Here is a 25,996-nt window from a genome sequence, read left to right as displayed (position 1 = left end):
GGCGCAAAGGCTACTTTAATTGTGTGGCCAGGGAAAGCTTTTCTGAGTTTATGACATTGAGGCTGAGAAAGACAGAGTCATGGAAATACCCAGGGAAAAGGCTGGGGGCAGGGGAGTAGCAAACGCTAAGACAGCCAGGAGGCCTGTCTGACAGGGCTTGCTTATTCTTACAGCTTATTGGTCAGCATTTACTAATGTCTTAATGGAGAAGTTTTGGGCAGTTTAGGAAGTGACATGATAAAGGGGGTTATGGTGGTGAGGAAGAAATTGTAATTTTTGGTAATTTTCTACTTGTCTTCTTTCTCCAGGCTTTTAGGTGAGTCATTAGCTTTGTCCAAGGAGACGACTGCTGTTTGTAACCCTACTTTTTTTTTTTAATGCTGTTTTTTATTCTAATATATATATATATATATATATTTTTTTTTTTTTTTTTTTTTTTAACTAGACCTTTGGGTTTTTTTCTTTCTTTCTTTTTTTGGCCATGCAGCATGTAGGATCTTAATTCCCCAACCAGAGATCGAACCTGCCCCCTGTATTGGAAGCATGGAGTCTTAACCACTGGACTGCCAGGGAAGTCCCTGTAACCCTACTTTGTCAATGAACTTACCTTCAGCTCAAAAAGTGGGCAGCATTTTCCTTCCTTAATACAGCTGTAGGGTCTCCCTGTTTCTCTTGCCTCTGGCTGTTTCTTTTGCTATATCCTCACCTAATAAGATTTATTTGAGTTGAATATTCATATCACTCTTGCCTAAACCAACTTTCTTCCCTCCTTTTTGCTTTCCTGCTGTGGAGACGTTCTATTCATGCCAGTTTTATGATTTGGGGGAGGAGTTTTTCTTTTTAAGTCTCTTTTACCCTCTGAAGGTCTCCAGAGGGTAGAGCGAAGACTGCTGATACTGGCCGTGTATCTCAGTTGGAGTGAAAAGCTAAGGATGGGGGGCAAAGGGGAGATATTCTACTTGCCTGTGATTTCACAGGACCCATTTCTGTACTTTGCTGAACAGGAAGGAAGCCTCCCAATGCTATCAGATCAACAGATACACATTTTTTTTGTTTTTTTCCAGACCAAATGCTCACTGGAGGGGAGTGATATGCTGACCAAAGACATCCCCAAACATGAAGCTGTCCTGCTGGGATTGTCCTGCCAGTGGTCGTTTTCCTTCCTGCCATCTCAAATACTCCCAACCCCAAAGCAAAGAGCCCCTCTGCACAAAGGTTGAGATTGCGTCCCAGCTGTGGCCATAACAGGGACATCGATCCTCATCTGTTCCCCACCACTGACTTCTCCACTGCGGGTTAGAAACAAGCAGTGCAGCCTCCGCTACCAGCGACACCGGCGGGACCTGGCTTTTAGAAGTAAGATTGAATGGCTATTAGAAGAGGTGACGGCTATAACCTAACACTGTACAGAGAGACCAAGGTAATGAAGTAACACAGGTTTGTAGAATGTGGAGACCTGGAAGGCTCTTTAGACATCATTCTGGCCAACCCCTTTGCTTTACAGGTGAAGAAAACCAGGACCAAAGAGGTTAATTGACTCATCCAAGGTCGTAGTGTGAATTATTGTCCTTTGGTCGTTCAGGTCACCCTTAAACAAAAATTTTTTTCCCAAGGTTTCTAAGAGTTCAGAGTTCATAGTCCATCAGCTTTAATAGTTTAAATGCTTCCCTTTAGAACTCATTCATCGGCGGTGAATCATGGGAACCTATCATGAACATGCCCCACATGTTATAGGTGATTTAAAAAGGGGAAAGAGGTTTCTGCACCTAATATCTTACAATTGAATTGGAGACTTAAGAAATATAAATAGCAAGAGGAAAAATGAAATTCTTATGTATGTAAAAAAAAAAAGAAATACTTGATGTATGCATGTAAATGCTGTGCATAAAGAGAATTCTATGGAGTAGGTGTCCTATGCTTTATCTTAAAGAAACTAAAGACCATGTGTTTGTATTAACATTTAGAGAGCCATTAATTTACTATTGGGATTATAAAGTAAAAGTGATAAATAACAATTTATATTTTGTGTTCTATAATGTCCACGTATAAAGTTTCCTGGGCATTTCAGCAGCCACCAACATCACTGAAAATATGTTTATGTCCCACGAAAAAAATTCCATTTGAATCTTGGCTGTTTGAAACATAGCTTCCTCTCTTCATCCTTATTGCCGCATTTCTAGTATAAAGTGGTCAGATTAGATGATCTTTAAGGTTCTTACACATTTCCACTTTCCTTGATTAGCGAGTGACTAAGAACAAAAGGCAGGATAGTCCAGATGTTCTAGTAGGTTTACATTTGCATCTGCGAAAAGTCTTGAAGTACCTCAATAGGTTTAAATTATTTTTTGAGTGGTGAAATACCACTGAAAATTTTCTATGAAATTCTCCCAGGAAAATAACTGGTTTTAGAGTTCTGCACCGTTGATCTTGTAGTTCCAGGACAGATTTGGGATAATTATCATGCTTTCCACTGGGTAGAACAATATTTTAGGATCAGAACAATCAAACTCAAATTATACAGGTACAACCGTTTAACAAATGTGACACATATTTTACAATTTATATCAAACTGATGAGTCCCTTTGGTCTACCCATCAAAACAATTGTCAGAGGTAAACAGGCACTCATTTTCCATGTGAATTTTTCCACGTTGCTGCTGGTAAACCGTTTCTGAGGGTATAATAGCAATAGCTGCCCCTGAAAGCCTCGAGCCCCAAATGATCATTTAAATGGTTCTTGTGCACAACTCGTGTTTACGGGTGCCAGGTCCCAGTGTTTCAGATACATAGAAACAGCCTTTGCCAATGCAGCTTTAGCCAGTAAGAATAGCTAATATTGATACTTACTGAGTGCTAACTATGACTATACTGAAAGTTTTGCATATATTATCTTATTTAATACTCCCAATAATCTGAAGACGCAGGTACTGTTATTATCCCCATTATACAGATAAAGAAACTGAATATTAGAAGGTTAAATAGTTTGCCTAAAATACATCTAGGAAACAGTAAAGCTGAGATCTGAAGCCAGATGTACTGACCTCACGGACAATACGCTAATCACTATACAGTATTACCACGTGGCTTGCAATAGTCTAGAAGACAAATGATTTTTAAGTTGCTCTGATAAATACCCTTTATGTGGAAAATGATGGGTGTGCAGACTGAGTAGCGTGTATGATGGTGGTGGAGGTTAGAGGTGCGGGGACCATTAATTTTTATTGACTTTAGTTAATTGCATTTAATTCGAATCTTTCAACGATTTTGGCCAACTGCACGTTGTGCCTGTCTGGGTCTGCAGTATCACTGACAGCAGAGATGTGGGTACCAGGCTAAGTAGGCATCCTTCCTCCAGAACCTTCACTGGCAGACACGAGCATGCATCATCCATCCCGGGTCTGAACAGCAAGTTCAGAAGCCATCTCATTATTTAAATTTCTGATCTGCAGTGTTGTATGAAATACCGTGAAGAACCCCGTGCTTCAGGATCTGTGGAATAGCCACACATTTCCCAGCCTAAATCTAAAGCAGTGGTGCTGATAATTTATATGAACGCATCTCCCCTTTCTCCATGTGGTTAAAGATAATGAGATAGAGAACCGCGCTCTCCGAGAATGTGACAGGCCAATTTACGATTCTAATTCTCCGTTTGGTCATCTAAAATATACTATTTTAGCAGCTTTCTGCCTTTAACAGGTATTTCTTGAAAGCAATTCCTACTTGCATGACTGTTCCGTAAATGTTTGGCTTGAAAGAAAAGGAAATGTGTCCTTCAAACAAGTGTGTTTCTTTCAGGGCTACTAATGTATGTGAATTTCTCCGTGGTGACTACCCAGTGTTTTCTGTTATCATCTTCTCAGCGTTCAATTCATTACCCCTGTTCATTATTCAATTTGTTGGGCTTTGAGCACCTGAATAATTGAAAGCTATGCAAGTATTATAAATTATAGTGTCCACGTTCATAATCCCCATTTTAGAGTTTATAGCTTCACTGTAAAAATTCACTGTGTTGGAACCTTACATACAAGGTCTTATACTGAAAACAAATTAATTTATAAATACATTTTTTTCTTCCCTAAACTCAATATTTAACAAATCTTACATTTTTCCAGTTACGATTTTTAGGGCTTTGACTGCCACAGCAAGACCAATGAAAAAGAATGTTTTACATGTTCATTCATTCATTTTTGTAACAAATATTTATGGAGTGACTATACCTTTGAAAGTGTGAGGCTGGGGCTAGGTCAGCCTATTCTCTTTGAGAAGAATGAGAGAGAAAGCAGGCTTTGCAGCCCTTTAAGTTATGGCCTCCACCTCCTGATGGCACTCAAAAATCAAAACAAACCAAAAAAAACCTAAACCAAATCCTCAGCAGCCCTTCCTCTGTAGTCTCTGCCCCTGGGTCCTTCCTGGTCCGCCTAGGGCACTGAGGGCTGGAAGATTCTGTAGCCTCCTTGAGGCAGGTAGCCCAGTTCTTTGCTCTGCAAATAAATATGGGAATAAAGTTTTTCAATGAGAGTAAGAAGGAAAGAAGAGAAGATGGGTGAAGTTTAAGAGACTGATGACCCAGCTAGTGAGTGCCTGAGCTGGAAGGCAGGCTGCAGACTCAAGTCTTGTGGATGCAAAGCTAGTGTGGTGGGTTTTGTTTGTTTGTTCTTTGCGGTTCGCGGGCCTCTCACTGTTGTGGTCTCTCCCGTTGCGGAGCACAGGCTCCGGACGCGCAGGCTCAGCGGCCATGGCTCACGGGCCCAGCCGCTCCACGGCATGTGGGATCTTCCCGGACCGGGGCACGAACCCGTGTCCCCTGCATCGGCAGGCGGACTCTCAACCACTGCGCCACCAGGGAAGCCCTAGTGTGGTTTTTAATTTCATCAGCACTGCCTCTGCATCGCTAGATTGGTTGATTGATCGGCTTTACCATAATAAAAATAGCTTTACTGGGGTTTTTTTCTCCATAATTATACCAGCAAGCCCCACCCTTCTCTTTGTAAAAGCTGAAGCAATGGATTAAGGTAGAAAGTTGAAGGTGAAAATCATCTGGAAACAAATTTGATGGGCATTCGTTCAACAAGTATTTCTGAAGCACATATTCTGTACCACTTGGGCCTTGGTAAAAAGGGATAACTATTACAGATGTGGTTCCTGCCCTTAGTTAACATAAAATTGGTGAAAGATACAAAAAATAGGCAAGAAAGCAAATTAATGTATATTATTTTTCTGATGGCTAAGAGCAGAGAATCATGATGGCAAATCAACAGGGAAGGTACTACTTATGTCAAGCTATTAGAAATGATCTCTCCTGGGAAGTGGTATTGTAGAGTATGGCCTTCCAAACTGTATTCTATGGCTCTGTTTATGCATTTTTATTTTTGACAAAAACAAGATCATATATGTATATTGTTTTGCAACTCGCCTTTTCAATATAACCGTGTTAATCTTCCATGTAAATAAGTATAGACTGAGTGTATTATATTCTATGAATATATCATAATTTAAGAAAATCAATCCTCTATTGATGAATATTGATTTTTTTTTGCTTTCATATGCATTGCAAGGATGGACTTCCTTTAAAATATCCCTTGAGGCGTATTTACCATTATTTCTTAACATAAATATATAGGAACAGAATTTCTGAGTCAAAGAGTATACACACTAAAAGTTTTGATACATGTTGTCAAAATACTATATGAAAACTTGTACCAATGTATACTCCCTGGAGCATCATGTTCAAATAGGAGACAGAAGAGGAGAATGATTCGAGAGGGCAGCTTTGGAGTTAGATTTCCTGGGTACAAGTATCAGGTCCTGCACAGGTGAACTGTGTCTGACTTTCGACAAGTTGTGACACCCACCCAATATCTCAGTTTTCTCATCTAGAGTGTGGGCATAATAATTTATGGGATTGTTGTGAAGATTAAATGAGATAACTCATGTTCATCATTTAACAAAGTACATGGCACATAATAAACGCTCAATAAAAATATGAGGTATTACCATTATTTACCCTGTGCACTTGTGAGTACTGGCTATTATCATTTTTATAAATTTTTAACATTTTAATTATAACAATTATAATTATACCATGCTTATGGTAAAGAATGTCTCCAACCACAAGGAAGGATATTGACATAATCACTCCTCCTCCAACTGCTATTCCACTTCCCAGAGATAACCACTTAAAACTTTTTAAATTGCCACTATGACTGAGTTAAATGCCTACATCTGACAGTCACAAATGTCAATTTTAGACGAAATCTCCAGATAGACCACTATAAAAGAAGAGGATTTCACTCCTCTCCTATGTCTACCTGATTTTTGTCAGTTTATTTTCCAGTTCTTTGATTTCCCAGTTCATCTAAAAATAGTATTTCAAATGGAGTGCAACATTTACACTTCTGTATTCATATTTGCCTCCATAAAATCCACTAAATTCGATAAACCTGTTACTGCAGTGGAGCATCTAGCAATTGTAGTCTATAGTCGGTCTGGTTTGGTGGGACAGTCCTGGTTTACATTTTTTGTTCCAGTATAGTTTCTAATAGTGCCTGTGTTTGCTTTTAAAACTATGTTACTTGGATGATAACTTAGGTGTTCGCCCAATTTATAGAAAGAATTTGAGCAGCCTTTTGAGCTTGCTGGCAGAAGGAGGTGTTTGATGGCTTCCTGGCCACTGTGTCATCATATTTTACTCAGTGGCTAAAGAGAGTATGTTGCCTTTGCTTTTTAAAGTTTCATATCTATTCTTGTGGGCTCTGGGGTTCACGTCCCTTTGCCATGTTTGATTTAAATGGTGCCCCTCATGTCAACATATCATTTCTATTCAGGGCACTGTTTTCCCTAACAATTTTGAGATGGCAAAGAGAAAAAGAATCTAATTAGGATATTTATCCCACGGTAGATTAACTACTACCTTGTTAATGTTATTTTCTTATTCCTTTAAAAACTATTTCAGATTTACAGAAAGGTGAAGAGAATGATAACAATTAAAAAATCTCACGTTCTCAACATCCAGCTTAAAAAGTAAAACATTACCAATACATTTGGCTTCCCCAGTGTTCCGTGTTCCTGTGTACTCTTCTTGACTGCAATATCCTTTTCTTACCCCAAGGCAACCACTCCACTGAACGTAATGTTTCTCATTTCCATGCATTTAAAAACATAATTTCGATGTGTAGTGTATAATAAAATAGACAGTATTGCTTTCATGCTTTAAAACTTTATATAAATGATGTACAATTTAGTTTTTTTTTTTTCCCTCAACATCCTATTTGGGAGAGTCTCCTTGGTAACCTGTATAGGGATAGTTGATACTTTTTCACTAGTCTACAATATTGCCTCCTATGAATATACCACTACTTACCCATTCTGCTTTCCTTTGTTCTTACAAACCGTGTTCTGCAGCTTGTCATTGAATATTCTTGACCAAAAGTGTAAAAAACAGATTGCCATCCAAGTGGTTGTAACCATTCATATTCCCACTAGCAGCGAAGAAAAGATTTAAGACCATTGTAAAACTATTTATCTAACTCAGGAAATCGGGCAACCAACTAAATATTATACATCTATTGTAAATAAGGTGCTTGTCCTAGACGTTGAAGATAGATACAAAGATATACAAGAGAGTCTGAGTAGAATATATATGCACAGTGAAATTCTTTGCAGACAAATGCCTACTACATGCCATGTACCGCCCTAGGCAGTAGGAATACCAAAGTGATCAGGAAGGTAAGATTTGGTCAGAAAGGTAAGAACAGAGGTGGAGAGGAATCAGACACATCTCAGGAAGAAATGCTGCGAGTGACCTGAATATCCCCTTTATTCTCCTTCCTTCTGAACCTTCTGTACAGTGGGGGTTATATACCACATTGCTGAATTTTCCAATTTGCTAAGGAAGACAACTCAGAAATGAAAATATTTTGTAAATGTTAATAGATGGCTTGATGATGCAAAGATTTTATTATTGCTGGTAAATTCCAATACCTGAGGCAAAATATATACTTAAGTAAATAGGCTTTTCACAATTCTAAACGCACTTGAGAAAATTACAGCTTTCTGTGTATAGACTTTGGTTTGCTCAAGAACAAGAATTGTTATAAGAAGATATAAAAGCTACTTATTTTTTGTGGGACTTCTGCATAAATCTTATATCTCTAACATGATCTAGTGACATAAATTTTAGCAGCTTGTTTCTGTTTCACCTGCTGTGGAACCAGTGCTGTCCTACAGCAATATCCAGGGGTGGAATTGAGCTATTTGCTGGTGTCATAAATAAGTAAGGATGTCATGGCTGTTTTCATTTGACTGAGCAGTAATGGAGTTAATTATACTATCTGTCTTTGTTTTTGATCTGTGTTTCCAAAGTCATCTAAGCTTTGGGGAGTTCTCCTATTTTAACTCTTCCCTTTTCTGATTGGACTTCATAGGCTTTGGGATTTCACAGCTATCGATTACTACTCCCTTTTAATTTCCACTTTTCATTCACAACTGTGCAGATTGTGTTTCATATGGACTCTTCTTCAAAGAAATAAGAGAACTGGCATTATTTTGTACTTGATATGTAACTTTTAATTTGAGCATTTTATACAAGTTATCTCTGGAGAAGGACGGATTTTCACCTAATTTTGTAGTTGAGACAGACTCAAGAGAAATAAGTAACTTCTGAAGTGTGAGCTAGTAAGCCAGCGAGATAGGAATGGATTTAGAATTTTCTTGAGTATTTTTGCTGAGATTAGGAATCATTGTTGAAATGAAAAAGGATTTCTATGAGTTTTTCTGCCAGGCTATTACTTGTCAAGTTGAGGGAGACAAAGTAGATAAATACACACATACATACAAATATGTAAATAGTTGGAGACCTTATATTAATTTTTCATCTTTATTGATATTATTTATCTTAACTACATAATCTGAAATACTTGGATTACTTAATCACTGTAGATACCTTAGCTTTAATTAATTATCCTTTTAATTTTTTTTAATTTATATATTCTCTCATTTAATTGGCAACTAAGCTCCCAAAGAAGAAAACTGAGGGGAAAATTATATTCACATTTTATTCAATACATATAACAATACATATTAAAATATTTAAAAATAAGGAGATTTTTAATGTTTTGCCTTTATAAATTGCTGGACAGTTTAGATATCAGATACATAGGAAAGCAGCACATGCTATTCTCAAATATATACATACACGCATGTATACATACATAATATACATTGAAATAATAAAATGAATTTCTAATTTTTTGGTTTAATTTTATTTAAACTGTGATCTTGCTTTTTAATAGATCTAACTCTTCTTTGATAATGTTCCCTTGGTAATGAACAGCTTCATACAATAGCTTTCTGATCCATCTTATAAGTTTGAATTTGTTTTCCAAATGATTTAAACAATCTCTAGCTGCTTATTTTTATTTAAATTAAAAGTAAAGAAATCCTGACATAAAATTATTTTATCTTGTCTTTTGTCTCCTGCACAAATGACTTTTACTATTAATCATGGTATTTCTATGATTGCCATCATTTTTTTTTTTTCTTTTTTGGCCACGGGGCATACAGGATCTTAGTTCAATCCCTGACCAGAGATCAAACCCGTGCCTCCTGTAATGGAAGCATGCAGTCTTAACCACTGGACCACCAGGGAGGTCCCTTACCATCATTTTTATGAAGAACTTATGAGTCAGTTGTTTTTAACATGAGAAGAAGTAGGTTAAATGCCAGAGAAATACACTAAAAATGGTGCTGAGAGTCATGGAGGGATTTTGTTGAAATGCAGGTGAGAAGTTGAGTAGGAATCAACTATGAGGCATAAAAAGATGTTTTAAATTTTGGCCTGAGATTTTCCATAAGGAATTCATATAATTCTTCTTTTTGGCGGGAGCGTGGAGAGGTTGGGATAGGATTAGTTGTCAAGGATTTTCTACAGACCTGCAGAGGGTAAATTTTCTATCTCTGGGTATTGAGGTATGACCCCAACAGTATTCTTTTATCTTTTAGGGTTTGGGTAGGAATTTTTGTTGGTGACTGTTAAGTTAACCCTGACCTCATCACACCTACCCAAGTACTGCTATGGCAAAATCACTTCGCAAACTGATAGGCAAGTAACTTGGGAGAGATTCAAAGAAAACCTTCTGATATTAAAAAAAGAAAAAGGTGGGAGGGCAGGTTAAATCTGCATTTTGTGCTGATTGAATGTCTTGATTTTAATGCAATCACAGTTAAATTGGACTTGCTGTTCAAAAGTAAAGAAAAAGAATTCCACTGACCCTGACACCTCCAAAAGAGTAGAATTGAAAAGAAAAAACAAAGCAACACACTCAGGCCCTTTAGTGGCTGCTAAGTTTCAGTCTCCGCTTTCTCTGTGCCCTAATGTGGAGAAGAGGTGTGTGTCTCTTGTCTTTAACAATCATGGGATTCAACATAAGTCCTTGTGAAGTTTGACACATCTTTGGAATGTAGGAAAAAAATGTACAAACTAGAATCCCAGCTTGTTAATTTTCTGAGTCGTTTACGAAGTAACTTACAAGGGAAATAGATTTTCTTCATGGGTTTTATGAATGCTCCCAAAATTCCATACTTAAAAGTGAATGTAACTGAGCAACATGCTCTCCCTAAGGAAGGTCAAATGTTCTTCCCTTTGAAATCTTTCAGGCTCCCAAACCAGTTTGCATATTGAGTTTCCCAGAACTCTTTTCAACTACCTGGAGCGGTTGAGCATGAAGAACACCATTCTCAATGTCTTTAGCTACAAATTGGTAAGCAAATAGGTTCCAGAGGCCTGGTGAGGAGGGGCACTCCCCTTCCATCCAGTCTGTTTATTACTGAGGAAGTTCTGATCAAGTTTATGGTGTTAAAGACTCCAACATATCAACTCTATTGAAGAGCAGGACAAGCCATTGTAAATATGAACCATCAAAGCATTAGCCATTTCAATGAAATGAAGCAAATCAATTGTTTTTTAGAAAGGTGCCTTTCAGATCTCCTCTCTCAGGTTCTGAGTTGCTGTATCAAGTTCACATTAAAACAACTTGTGCTAATGGGATTTTAGCTCAGGATCTTGGAAGGTCAGTGACTTGGCCAATAAACCATGATTTCCTGAATCTGTAGCAAAACAATCACCTCACTGCTTTAAAACCATTGAAAACAATTCAGGGACATATTAGCATTAGGACAAAAATGAAATAGCTAAAATAATTGCAGTTACTTGGGTTGTGAATTTGCTTCTATCAATCAGCTGCCTTTTATTTAATATAAATAATTGTTTTTTTCCCCTAAATGTGTTACACTTTATTAAAATTGGTATATGTATCAGATGCATGTAGACAAAGAGGTATTATCTTTTGAAATCAAAACATCTTTGGTTAATCTCTTGGAATTCTGTGTTCTGGAAAATAATTTCAGCTGCAAAGAGGATGCTGAATGTAATTTTTGTATAAACCAGTAAGGCAGTCATTACTGTATCACAGTCTGATTATTTCTTTTAACACATTAATTGAGCGCCTTGTATGCAGCAAACACTGAACTACATATTCTCACATGCTCTCTTATTGACTGTGAATATCACCAGCCTTTGTACACTGTGGGCTTCTAATGATCAGGGATCTTGTTTCATAAATCTTTGCTTATCCTTAGGACCTAGCAACGTGCCTGGGATATGGTCCTCAAAATCTTTCTGTTAGATAGACATAAATATACGTACTTAGCTTTTAAAAAATTAACTTCTGGCTGAGAATTTGAATTCAAAATAGTTAACCCTTTGGAGAAAGCAAAAACAGTTACATTATGGAATTTTTTTCCCATGTGGTCATACCAAAATTCTGTAGTGTTTTAGAAGTAAATGCTATGTTTAAATTGAGAATGGACTGAAATGAAGGGAGCATGTTTTGCCAAAACATTCTATTTGTACTTAAAAAGTTATTCAGTATTAAAAATTGACCAGCATTTAGGTAGAAGGTTGGGATATTTATTTGAAGTGAGCTATATGTTAACTAAAACTAGATCATGAGAAACAGAACACTTTACCCATAGTCGAAGAATTCATTCTCTTTAAATTGGTTAGATATTCATTTGTGTACAATCTACCAATAAAGATAGATATGTAGGTAAGTAGGTAGATAGATGTATAGACAGATAGATGCATACGTACATACACAGACAAATAGAATTTTTTTTTTCATTAGGAGCCAAACACTAGGCTAGCTACTGCAAAGCATAGGCTAGAATTTGAAGAAGACAAACTTTCTGCCACGAGTGCATTCACAATCTTCTTTATTAGGAAATGGACAGTAAACATAATTTTTTTTTTAAATTTATCGGCCGCACCACGTGGCATGTGGGATGTGGGATCTTAGTTCCCTGACCAGGGATGGAACCTGCACCCCCTGCATTGGAAGTGCAGAGCCTTAACCACTAGACCACTAGGGAAATCCCTGTAAACATAATTTTAATACAAGCCAAGTAGATGACTTGCGTGCTTTTTTTTTCTTTCCTTTTTTTTTTTTTTTTACAGTCCCGGTCTTTTATTTTCTTTACAGCCATCATGCTATGGATTCATAGGGAATGGACTCCATCCAACAGTTCAGGCTCCTTTCCATTGGTTCTCACGAAGTGTGCTTCTCTGGGTGGAGCAGGCTGGAGCTTCAGCTGAACCCAAGTACCTTTCTCTTTGGCTTCCTTCTTTTTCTGATCATTTTCCTTCACACGTTTCGGGAATCTGTCTCAGCTCTTAGAGTGCTTAATATGCTCAATCTGCACATTAGTCTTGGCAAGAATTTTGCCAGGTATGTTCGTGGTGAAATGGTGGTAAAGATGGGAAGCAGAAGAAATGGAGGGATTTGAGAAGGTAGTTATGAAAGAAAGAGGTTCAAGAAGGATTTCCAGATTTCTGAGATGGGCAATTAAGAGGAGATGGAGGGCTTCCCTGGTGGCGCAGTTGTTGAGAGTCCGCCTGCCGATGCAGGGGACATGGGTTCGTGCCCCGGTCCGGGAGGATCCCACATGCCGCGGAGCAGCTGGGCCCGTGAGCCATGGCCGCTGAGCCTGCGCGTCCGGAGCCTGTGCTCCGCAACGGGAGAGGCCACAACAGTGAGAGGCCCGCGTACCACACACAAAAAAGAGGAGATGGAATTGTAGTCCACAGATATAGTAACAAAGAGAAAGAACTTTTTTAGTAGGGAGGAAAGTAGTACAAAAGTTGTGGTAGAAAAAAAAAGAATGGATTAATTTAATTTTGGATCTTTGACTTTAAAAAGTCTCTGAGACATTCAAGTAAAAATATTCAGTAGTTAGTAGATTAAAATCAAAATTTGGAATAGAGAGGGAGATTGGAAGTCACCTGGCATTCTCTAAATCCTGACTCTACTACTTCAGCTCCAGAATGTTTTGTGAAACTTAGTCATCCAGGAAGTCTGTACTTTTTAAATTGTTTTCCCCAAAATCTTTATCTATTTAGTGTCTGTGTTTTAGAAAACATCTTTCTTAGTGTAGATTGATCTGCAATTTTTTAAGATATTGCTTTATTAAAAAAAATTATAGTGGCTCAGAGCAGGAAATGCAATCAGCAACTTCTGAGCTGGTATTCTAGCTTTCCTACTTCCTAGCTGTGTGATCACGGGCAACCCATTTCACCTCTCTGAATCTTTCCTTACCTGTAAAGTGAAGATATCATTGCTGAATGAAAGCACTGTCATGAGGATTAGATGATATATAAAATGGCTGGCAGAAGAGGTGATGCTGCAATAACTTAAAAATGGCTACATTAATGTTAATAGGATAAATATTGTTGATTGGTAGTACATAGTAGATGGTATAATTGGCCCTTCTACTAAATTTCTCTCATTTATTGCTCACAAAAACCCTGGGAGGTAAATATTATAATTCCCATTTTATAGAAAGATAAAAACTCAGAGGTCAATAGTCAAAAAGCTGCAGAGTCAAGATTTGAAGCCAGATTTTTAAAATCTTATTTCTGGCATTTTACTTGCTCCCTTAGTGCTTCAGAGATTATGGATTAAAAATTCTTGTCTGTTTCCCAAGAGCCTTCAGTTTTGTACCATATAGAAGGATGCTCTGTAAGTACAGATGAGCAGATTCAGGACAAGGCAGAGTATTTATTCAGCTCTATTATGTGCCAGACACCGTAGCATGCAGTGAGAATGCAAATAGTTATTGCTTTGCTCTTGATATCTTGGCACAACAAGCATTTTTACAGGTAACTATAATGCAGTGTGTGGTCTGTGCTCAACTAGAGGTGGGCAGAGAAGGGAGACAGCACAACGAGGAGGGAACAATTTAGTTTTGTCATAAGTTTGGGATGAGAGTGAGATAAAGTCCCCCCAGAATCCTCAGAGAAGGTGAAATCTGAACTGAGCCTATTTTGGAGAAGTTTATGCAATATAAAAATAATTCTTGATCTGTGTCTCTATTAAATTTGGAAGGCCATAGTTGACATGAGACATCTCCTCTTTCTCACAGTTTCTTATCCGACACTAGAAATAACACTATATCTGAGAGCTTATAGTAATTGGTGAATTGTATTTTAGTGGTATTACTAAAATTGTATGTTAGTAATGGTATTTTAGAAAAATTATCTGACCACTTTAGAAGACCTAGATTTTTATAAATTCTGATTTAGTAAGTACAAAATATATACATGTTTTTAAATATTTTATTTATTTATTTTGGCCGTGTTGCACAGCATGTGGGATCTTAGCTCCTTACCAGGGATAGATCCCGCACCCCCTGCAGTGCAAGCGTGGAGTCTTAACCACTGGACCACCAGGGAAGTCCTAGTAAGTACAAGATATTTTGAAAAATTAAATAACTACCCTGATGGCCTGAATTCAAATTCCAGAACTGTTTCTGGAATACTTCAGATACGTCATCTTAGGAGGTTACCTTACTTTTCTGTTGTTCAGTTTTCTTATTCATAAAATAAGTTTGTTGGAAAAATCAAGTATTAGGAAGAGATGGTGTAATAGTAAAAGCTTGGGCTCCCGAGTAAATCTGGCTGAGTTTTGGTCCTAAACATATTGTATGCTAGCTGTGTGACTTTAAGCAACTTACCTAAATTCTCTGTGCTTCAGTTTCCTCATTTGTAAAATGAGGATAATGATAACCTCCTTCAATTGTGCTAGTACAATTTACTGAGTAGTTTGACATTTCCTAATTTGAAATACCATCTTTATTATATATTAAATTCTTACATAAGGTAGATAAATAGGGGGTTTTCTAATGCATTCATTGTTCAGTCTCTATAACATCCAACTAGTATATTTTGTTAATTGCTTTAGCTTTATAAGACATAATCTTGAATACATAAAAATCAGTTCTCCCCCCATCATTCTCTATCTCTATACACACACACACACACACACACACACATACACGCACACATGAGCATGCACACACAGAGGTTTTGCTAGCTCATTCTTCCTCATGGTAAACTTAAATTCATTTTGTAAAGACGCAAAATAAAATCCTGTTGAAGTTTATAGAAATTGTATCAACCCACACATTAATTCAAGAAATACTATTAGATCTCACTAGCTAGAAATAAGTCAATTATTTTCTAATCTTCTTTCATATCCCATAGGAAATTTTTGTGCTTTTCTTCACAAAAGCTTGTAGCTTGCTTGTTGTATTAATTTCTGATTCTTTTATATATATTTGTTGTTAATGTGAACGGAAGAATAATTTTTCCATTGTTTTTCTGATTAGTGCTCTTCTCTGGAAATGTTACTGATTTTGATATTTATTTTGCAACTAGTCAACTTTCTGAATTATCTTGTTATATCTAATAGTCTTTTAGTGGAGCTTATCTGATGATCAACTGGATTTTTCATTACAACTTCTTAAAAAAAGATCTGAAATTATGTTTTATCATAGATTGTTGCCTTAAATGTTGTTAAATTCCTCCGATATATATAGGTTTAAAAAATAAAGGCAAAGAAATATCTTACTCTAAAAAGCTTCAGAAATTTATATTAAAGTGTTGAATGAAACAATTTATAGTTAGCAAATTCAGTAGAAAATTTAATTCTACTTTTTCTTATAATTGAATATTTCACACTCAATAATGCATTTTTTCTAAATTCTGGAATATTACTTCTTTACCTTCCATGTTTTATTCCTTATAACTCCTTAAAATATAGGGAAATTAAAAGTCCACTGAATGGTGTCCATTATCACCTACTCCTGTAAGATCAGCTATAGACAGCGAGCGGCTGCAATACTTGTCAAGTTTGATCGCTTTGAAGTCTGAACACAGGATTAATTTAATGGCACTCTCTTATTTGTACCAAGAAATAATGCTGACCTAGGAAACAATTTGTTTTGAAACAGGTTAATGGCAGGAACGTTAAATTTGGTCCCTAAAAGTCTGAAAAAATATCCATAAGTAGAAAGGAAAATTCATTTAAACTGAAAATATAACATTTTTATTAGCTAAGAGAAAAAAGCGAACATCATTTTCCTATATTATTGATACAGACATTCTAAACATTACTTCGCCAGCAAATTAAATTGGAATTTCTGACTTAGTTCTCTTTGGAAAACTTTCTTACTTGGGGATTTTATTAAGCCAAATTATGACTGAACATTAACAAAAATTACAAATAATGTTTATTTTTGTAGACTTTGAATATAAGGTATCAGTGAAGCATCCACTGAGTATCTAAGTCCTAACATTTTAAGATTTCGGATTGTGTACTCAAGTGGTTGAGCCAGACAATCTTTTATTTACATACATAGAAGGAGAAGGGCTATAGTATTTCTGCCGGTAGGTTCCAAAGAAGTGAGTAAACTTTCATTATGTGAAAAAAGGAGAAGGCAGGAAAGATTTTGAATGCCAAAGCTGCTATGAAGAAAGAAAAGGCAGGCTAAAGGAATAGATAGAAAAAGTCATAGGAGATATTGGAAAAGACTTCTGATTTTTTAAAATTTTTATTGAAATATAGTTGATTTATATGTTGTGAAGACTTCTGCTATTGATGTCATCAGAAAGTCATTTCGTCACTAAAGCACAAAAAAACACATAGGAGTTACATCAGCTGAAGTAACAGTACCTTTTTATTTACAAAGGTACTTTCTTGGCTTTTATATTTTGTTAAACCTTCAAAATCATAGTATCGTAAAATATCAACTTAGCAAATTCTTTTTTTTTTTTTTTAAACTTCTGCCTCAGTTCTACAGCAGCAGTTCTGAAAGGGTAGTCTTTTTTTTTTTTAAGAAGATGTTGGGGGGTAGGAATTTAATTAATTAATTAATTTTTGCTGTGTTGGGTCTTCGTTTCTGTGCGAGGGCTTTCTGTAATTGTGGCAAGCGGGGACCACTCTTCATCGCGGTGCGCGGGCCTCTCACTATCGCGGCCTCTCTTGTTGCGGAGCACAGGCTCCAGACGCGCAGGCTCAGTAGTTGTGGCTCACAGGCCTAGTTGCTCTGCGGCATGTGGGATCCTCCCAGACCAGGGCTCGAACCTGTGTCCCCTGCATTAGCAGGCAGATTCTCAACCACTGCGCCACCAGGGAAGCCCTTAGCAAATTCTTATATGAAGTGAACAGGTATTTTTTAGATTGTAAATATATTTGATAATGGACTGCATAAGAAATTAATTGTAAGACAACATAAAATTAAACAAATCTCACACACTAAGCTCTGTTATTCCACCAGAGAAAAGCCTAGTTTATTGTTATATTTGACCTGATATATCCTATTTGAATTGTGGTCTCCAACACTGGACAATAAGTAGTTTGAGGACACTTCTATATATTCAGTTACCTAGCATAGTATATTATATATAATAAGCACTGAATAAATATTTTTGATTCAGAGAATGATACTTCCACTGGATACTTCCAAGATCTTAGACATTTTAAAATTAAAAATCTAGTTCGCAACTTAAATCACATGAGTTGAGGCCAATATTGTCTAAATTCTTTAATTAAAAATATTTTGTTACAAATGTTATCTCACTCTATGAAATTCTTTGCTAAATGATACATATGCTAGCTACTATTATTCCAAAGGCATATGCTACTTAATATTATTTCTAAGACATGAAGTTGTTTTAAAAATGTGTTTTTGAATGACAATATACTTTTGCACCTCATTATATTTAAATTATATTATATTTAAAATGAGTATCATTTTGTAATAAAATTTAAATAAACTGGCCTGTAAAAATAAAGAAAGCCCTAAGAAAAAGGGCTTTGCAATCCTAAGATCCATTAAATATTTTGGCTTTAGACAATTCCTCCAAAACTGCAGTAGAAGTTATAAAACAAATGTTTACCGAGTATAAATGATCTCTCAGGCTTTCACAGTCATTCTTTTTTATATGGAATAAAAGGTTCTTTAAATTCTATAGTGCTTTACAGTTTTCAAGTTTCACACACATGATTTCATATAATCCCATAATCACCCTTTCTTTTCTCACCCCCTGCCCCATGCCTATCTTGCGCCTCCCCCCTTCCCTCTCTCCACCGGTAACCACTAGTTTTTGTTCCGTATATTATCCACACTCATTCTCAATCACTCACTCCTCCTCAGCCTTTTTATCTATTCCAAACTCAAATTATTTTGATTTCGAGGGGAGTCACTCTGCCTATTTATAGAACACATCCATGTTGCAAAGGCAGCACTTCAGTGTTTGAGGCTGGTAGGGCTGGTAGGGCTGGTGGAAGTCAACGAAACCTACAAAAATACTCATAGGCTCAGATACACTTGCAGCTATTGTCCACTAGGGATACAGGGCGATAATAGCACAGTATCTTGGATGAGTTATGAAAACTAACTCCCAGTTTTGATCTTGTTTGCTAATACGCCCTCAAGTCAGTAATTCAGCCCATCTTAAATTATTTCCTTATCTAGATGGTAGAGCTGGCAAATATAACAGGAGGAACACCTGAAAAATGACTTTTAAAAATCAAGTTACTTCTGTATCTGCAGCTGGTACTTGGATCAGTACAAATGAAATTTTAGTGGCCGGTGTAAAATGCTGAAGGTCTTTAAATTTACATCTATTCTTTTTTAAAAAGTCCCTGACTTAAAAAAAAAATCTCTTCTCTCCTTTTTTTCCTGAAAGAAATATGAAAAGATGTGTCTTAGTAGTTTCAGTCTACTTGACTGTAAAAAAAAAAAAAAAAGACTTCGAGACTTGGCTGTTTGCCAATAAATCATTCCTCTCCATTATTGACTACTGTCTATTTTATGAGCTTTGACTAAGCCACAAATACTGTAACAACATAAAAGCCTAATTTAGTAGAAGACACTAATGAGAGAAATGTCTCCTACATTCTCCAGGTAATGAAGTACACTTTCAGGTAATGTTACGGTGTTTGCATTTTTTTATTTTCACAAATATCCAATCATCTTGAATGTATTAATTGAGATCCCAGAGTAGTAAATGTACAATTATCTGACATACATACCCAGCTAACAAGTATAAAATATTTGCACTAGGCGCCATCCATCAGATTTATGTTATTTTCCGTGTTCATTATGATTGTAGGCTCAAATGGCAGTGGTCATTACCCTGGTGAAGATACTGGTATGCAAGCAGTTGTGTGGGAATGAAAGCTTTTAGATTCATCTGGTTGCAGCATAGTATTAATAGAGAATTTAAACTATTATTTGTCACTTGAAAATATACGTGAACAATTCTTATCACTTAGAATATTAAGAAAAATGAATGTAACAGATGAATTACTTTTATCAACAGAAGCGGGTAAGAACACGCTGTTTTCAGTTCTAGCTGAATGGTCCTTTCTACCAGGAACACCTTCCTGAACATCCCTGCTTGGCTGATGGTCCCTCTTCTGTCTTTTATAACCTATTACCCTTTGTAAACCTTTTCAAGGCTCTGATTCATTTTATGAAAATTTTCTATTTTTCTAACCCACTGGCCTATATTTATCATCTTTGTATGCCCAGTGCCTAGAAAACTACTTGATGCATAGGTACTCAACAAATATTTTATTGGACTCACCAGAGGAGTAATTTTTATATATAATGTCTATTAAACCAAAAGTATTACTTGAAGATACATAAATTTAAATAAGCTTTTTGGAGTCTATAAAATATAAGCACCTCTAAACCACTTTCCGCCCAATTTTTTTGGCACTATATGATGAAATTTTAAAAAATACTATATTGCAGGTGTCAGTAAGCTTTTTCTATAAAGGGCCAGATAGTACATATTTTCAGATATCTGAATTTCCAGATGATCTGGCCAGATAGTCTCTATCACAACTAATCAACTATTCTTTCTTAGCTTGAAAGCAGTCACAGAAAATACATAAATGAATGAGCATGGGTGTGTTCCAATAAAACTTTATTTTGGCATACTGAATTTGAATTTCATGTAATATTCATGTGTCATGAAAGACTTCTCTTCTTTTTTAACCACGTAAAAATATAAAATTCGTTCCCAGCTCATGGACTGTACAAAAAAACAAGCGGTTGACCCCTGCCATATAGTATGGAATTATATATTGCTGCCATTCTCACCTGGTCCAACTAATGAATATTGGACTCTGATGTCTGTGTGGAAGTTGAATCTGAGAAATCAAGACTAAAAGCAGGAGGCTGTAGTAATCCTCATCAGACACAATAATTGCCTGAACTAGTAGGAAGAACAAATAGGAATTTGAGCCCAGAAATATTTAGGAAGTTTATATCACTGGCCCTTTATAATCAACTCTTTGGCGAGAAAGCAAAGCTCTAACTTTGGTGTCTTTTGGATGGTGGTGCCATGAAAATTGGGAACACAGGAGAAAGTGCAGTTCTGGGGAAGGATTAGGCCCATATTGGACATAATGAATTTTAGGTGCTTGAGTGGTAGCTAGATGAAATATCCAAAAGGGGACTTGAATAAACGATCTGGACCCTAAAGAGAGGTACGTCTAAAAGTGTGAATCTGTTAATCATCTGTGTACAAACAGTTACTGAAACCATGACAAGTGGGTAAATCTCATTGCTCAGGATAAAATATAACAAGTCAGTTACGCCTTGGGATAGATGTAGGAACACCAGTATTTAAAAGTAGGAGAAGGAAGAGGAGATCGTGAGTATGAGGAAGAAATGGCCAGGGATGGGAGGGCAGCCAGCAGAATGAAGAGTTTGGATGCTGAGAAAATAGAAGTAGGTATCAAATGCCATAGAGAAATATAATAAGATGGCAACTTGGTTTTGAGAATAAGAAGGTGACTGGCACTTTAGCAAGTGCAACCTGGGGATAGAAGTCATACAGGCAGTTGGTTGATATGCATTGAGAATGTGAAATTAAAACTACACTGGAGAGGAATTTTGATGCGAAAGGAAGGTTGGACTGAAGATAGAGAGCTCTGAGGTAAAGGTCAGTTCTTTCTTTTTTGTCTGGGGGAAGCTTGACTATGCTTACGAGTTGAGTACAATAAGCTGGAAGAGAGAGAGGAAGAGGAGAGGAAGATGCAAGAGAGAGTAAGCGAGGAGGTGACTGAGGGAGCAAAATCACGGTGTTGGTAGAAGGAGGAATTAAGGGTACAGACTGAGGTTGAATAGGGGGAGATCATCTTTTCTCGAAAACTGAAAGAGAGGAAGTTAGAAATGAGCGTGGGTGGAAAGAAACCAGTAAACAGGGAGTAGCAGTTGAGAGATAATGCCTTAATTTTATGTATAAAAAAGGAGGCATAATTATCTCTTGAAGACTGGAAGGAGGCAGGAGTTGAAAAGAGAGTTTGAGGGTGGTGTTGAAGGTTTGAAAATATGTTGAGGGGAATGGGAGTAGATTGACCATGGACAAGAAAAAAATAGACCCCAATGTTCATAGCAGCTCTATTCACAATAGCCAAGACATGGAAGCAACCTAAGTGTCCATCGACAGATGAATGGATAAAGATGTGGTATATATATATATATATATATATATATATATATATATGATGGAATATAACTTCTGTGAGTCTGCTTCTTTTTTGTATTTAACTCTCACTTAATTGGAAAAGAGCAGCTTCCTGTTGTGCATGACCTGACTCAAGTCCACCTCTCACTACTCAGAAGAATGGACATTTCTTGGATAGCAACAGCAAGCTTCCTTTATATGCAGCAATCCCAGGTTCTAAATCTAATGCTTTTGTCTTTACCTTTAGAGTAAAAAGACGTCGTCTTCTGGGTACACTGGTGTCCTCAGTGGGCTTATTGTTCAGAATATAAACTGCAGGCTAGATAATAGAAGAAAGAGCAAATAAAGAAAGTAGTGAAATGGGGGCTGAAATGTCACTGTAGGAGAAGAGTGAGGGGAAACAGAGACTCTGGAAAGAGGATGGGGCCAGTGAATGGGGTGTGAGGAGGAAGGAGAGGATTGGGAGATGGGCTTTGACAGGATGACCCATCATCTTCAGCTGTAAATATAATCATCGTTGGAGTATAAATTGCCTTGCCCCACCCCACCCTGATTCTTCAAAGTCTTTTAACTGTATGAGCCTTGATTCTTTTTTTTAATTTAATTTTTTTTTTGCAGTAGGTCCTCGTTGGTTACCTATTTTATTTTTATTTTATATATATTTTTTTGCGGTACGCGGGCCCCTCACTGTTGTGGCCTCTCCCGTTGTGGAGCACAGGCTCCAGATGCGCAGGCTCAGTGGCCATGGCTCACGGGCCCAGCCGCTCCGCGGCATGTGGGATCTTCCCAGACCGGGACACGAACCCACGTCCCCTGCATCGGCAGGCGGACTCTCAACCACTGCGCCACCAGGGAAGCCCCACTGCTGCAATTGTTACGTCAAAGAGTGTTCTGCCTATGTTTTCCTCTAAGAGTGTTATAGTATCTGGTCTTGATTCTTGATTTAACAACTGGCAACAGCATCTTCTGATGCCCCATCCTGACAGATAAGAAATATAATTCCATAACTTTCATCTTTCCTCTCTTCTGATTTTAGACTATACTCTTTGGTACTTCTATCAGTTACTCTTTCTACTTTAAGTAATAAACTCCTTTTTTTTTTTTTAATTGTGTCAGGTTTGGATAGTATTTTTTGACTTTTTATGAACAAAGGTGAAGGAAACCCTGCTCCTGCACGATCCTTCACCTCACTTTCCCATCCCCACCTCTCAACCTCTCCCAGCTTACCCTGACTTTTATATTGTCCAAGTTTATTTTATAGAAGTGTGCTGCGAAATCCATTTCAGGTCTCTCAGGTGGTCCTTACCTTTGGTCAACTTTGGCTGAGAATAGAATTCTAGACTGAAAAGCATTTTCCTTAGAATTTGAAGTATTTTTCCAGTGTTTTCTATCGAAATACAATATTGCTAATAAAAACTCTGTTGCTAATTCAATTCTTGTTTCTTTGTAGATAATCCACTTTTTGGTGGGTATTATGAAATTTCATATGTGTGTGTAAATATATGTATATAAAACAATATATATGTACATACATATATATAGTTATCCCCCGTTAGGTATTTGATGGGCTTTTTCAATGTGAAAATCATGTTTTTCTTCAACTCCTGGAAAATTTTACTTACTTATTCATTTGTTATTTAGTTTTTTCTGTCCTATTTTCTGTTTTCCTTTTTGAACCTCCTTTTGAATGAGTCTCAGACTTCCTTGGTTGCTTTTCCACAGCTCTTAACTTTTTTTTTTTAAGTCTTTATTGAATTTGTTACAATATTGCTTCTGTTTCATGTGGGTTTTTTTTGTTTTGTTTTGTTTTTTGGCCACGAGGCATGTGGGATCCCAGCTCCCTGTCTAGGGATGGAACCTGCACCCCCCGCATTGAAAGGCAAAGTCCCAACCATTGGACCACCAGGGAAGTTCCATAGCTCTTAACTTTTATGTACATCATTTTCACCTCATCAGCTCCGAGAGCACAGATATTTTGTTGTGTTCACAGCAACATCCCCAGCCCTTGCTTGACTCCAAGCAGTTGCATGATAAATACTTGTTCCGTGCATGAGTGAATGAAAGAATTTTTCCCTCCCTTGTCTCTATGCTGTACATTCTGGAATTTTTTTTAGCCTCAACCTCCAGTTTTCTAATTGTATTTTGATTTCAGTCATCATATTTTTAATTCACAAGAGCTCATTCATTTTCTTTCAGTGGTCTTTTCTCAAAGAAGCTTGTTCTTTTATAATTCGTGGCATTGCCTCAGCTCTCTCTGAAGATGCTAATTGGAAATTTGTAAACATTCTCTTCTTTTCCCTGAATTACATGTTTCCTTTAGCATCTATTTATACCGTTAGATTTCCTCAAATCATTGAGTTGCTTTGACTCTCAGTACTTTTGAATGAAGGCGTGGTTTTATAAATAGAGGGAGTTTGAGTGGATTTCCTCTGATTCTTTGTAGTTGTTTTCCCTCCAAATATGTTTTGAGAAAGATTTGGCTGAGTGCAAAGTTGCTTAGATGGTGAATGATGATAGAGATCTAAAACCAGTTGTGTATGAGAACAGGGCTTTTCAAACTTTACTGTGTACGCATATTACCTGGGGAATACTGTTAAAATGCAGATTCTAATTCTGTAGGTTTGAGGGGAAGCCTGAGATACTGCATCTCTAAAAAGCTCCCAGATGCCTATGTTGTTGCTCTGGAGACCACATTTGGAGTAGTATGGCCCTAGCATCCTCTAGCTTCTTTCCTACATTTAAGGATTTTCTTAAAACAATTATGCCCAGGTATGTAGAGGAGGATCTACTTAGTTTTTTGTGTTTTTTTTTTTTTGCGTTACGCGGGCCTCTCACTGTTGTGGCCTCTCCCGTTGCGGAGCACAGGGTCCGGACGCGCAGGCTCAGCGGCCATGGCTCACGGAGCCAGCCGCTCCGCGGCATGTGGGATCTTCCCGGACCGGGGCACGAACCCGTGTCCCCTGCATCGGCAGGCGGACTCTCAATCACTGCGCCACCAGGGAAGCCCTACTTAGTTTTAATTCATTTTAAAATGTGGGGATTATTTTAGGTAATCCTGGATATATTCCACAGGAATAACGTCATGATGGTCATGGCTGAAAATATCAGCACCAGTGGGAAAACAAGGTTGTTTTAGATCAGCAAGTATGTATTATGAAGACATTTGCTCCATGGACATCAAGTATGATCAGTCCTGTCAACAAATCCTTGTCTCTGAAGCTGGAAAACTGGTTGACAGAATCAAGGAAAGCAGCTTCTCTTATAGCAAAAACGAACGATGTCTACACTGATTTGGAAACTCACCATTTTACATAACAAGAATACAAGTAAACGCAGCATACGTCTATGGAAAAATCACAGGGCAAGTGACTATAGGGTTAAAGCTGAGTTTGTGGGCAGCTAAAGTACATGCCACTTTTGAGAATAAAAATAGTGTGTACCTTATTAAAAGCCGCCTGACAGGGTCAGCAGCCTAGTCACAGAATACTTACCAAGAACAATTTCAATTTTAATAGCTTTTACTATGTATTTCATAAGCATGCCCATTGAAATTGAGTCATCAAAGCCTCCCAGTTCCTCCAAGACAGATTTTAGCCTGAGAGCTTGGAGTAATTATCCCACTGGATGTTAGCCTGTGTAGCTATTTCAGCCTCGTTCATCATTTCAAACAGCTACATACTCTGCTTGCTAATTTCTTCTGATGGATTAGCTGCTCTCACTTGTCTATCTTTTTTTATTTCTGGGGGGTGAAATATTGCCTTCTTCCCATGTTTTAATAAGCTGAGCAGGCATGCACCACTGCACGGCTCCTGACTGCTATTTCTTTCAGCTCAAAGAATGATCTTCTGGTGAAGAGCTGGGTGTAAATGTGAAGGTGAAAACTTGGCCATTACTACCTGCAGCCTGAAACCGGTTGCTTCCAAAAGGACTGAAAACACCGTTTGGAGCCGAGCTGGTCTGCACTGACCTGTGTATAGTACATTTTAGGCTGTTCTCCCACCACTGAATGACTGTATTACTTACCTTCTGCTTCTTTTGGGTCTGATCATTATTCCCACCCCCAGCCCCTGTATCTCACCTCTGCTCTGCCTGTGTGCCTTCCATTAGAAAACCACAA

The 25,996-nt window shown here is 37.3% G+C and overlaps 1 long non-coding RNA gene across 3 annotated transcripts in view; it reads left to right on the top strand.

Annotated features, from left to right (window-relative positions):
- The window catches only part of LOC111177475 (uncharacterized), a 97,307-nt gene that overhangs the window by 46,883 nt on the left and 24,428 nt on the right, over nucleotides 1-25,996 (top strand). For 2 of the 3 annotated variants that reach the window (XR_002645349.3, XR_016392024.1), the window contains exon 4: nucleotides 1,065-1,420. This is a non-coding gene — a long non-coding RNA (uncharacterized LOC111177475). Of the gene's footprint in view, nucleotides 1-1,064 lie in introns of all 3 variants that reach the window. The other variant, XR_002645348.3, reaches the window with a different exon arrangement.

Source organism: Delphinapterus leucas, chromosome 1, assembly GCF_059928025.1.
Source record: "Delphinapterus leucas isolate spDelLeu-1000000601 "Yukka" chromosome 1, BTC_Dleu_Yukka2, whole genome shotgun sequence".
Classification (NCBI taxonomy): Eukaryota; Metazoa; Chordata; class Mammalia; order Artiodactyla; family Monodontidae; genus Delphinapterus; species Delphinapterus leucas.
Note: the sequence above shows the minus strand (reverse complement) of the source record. Positions and strands in the feature narration are given on the sequence as shown.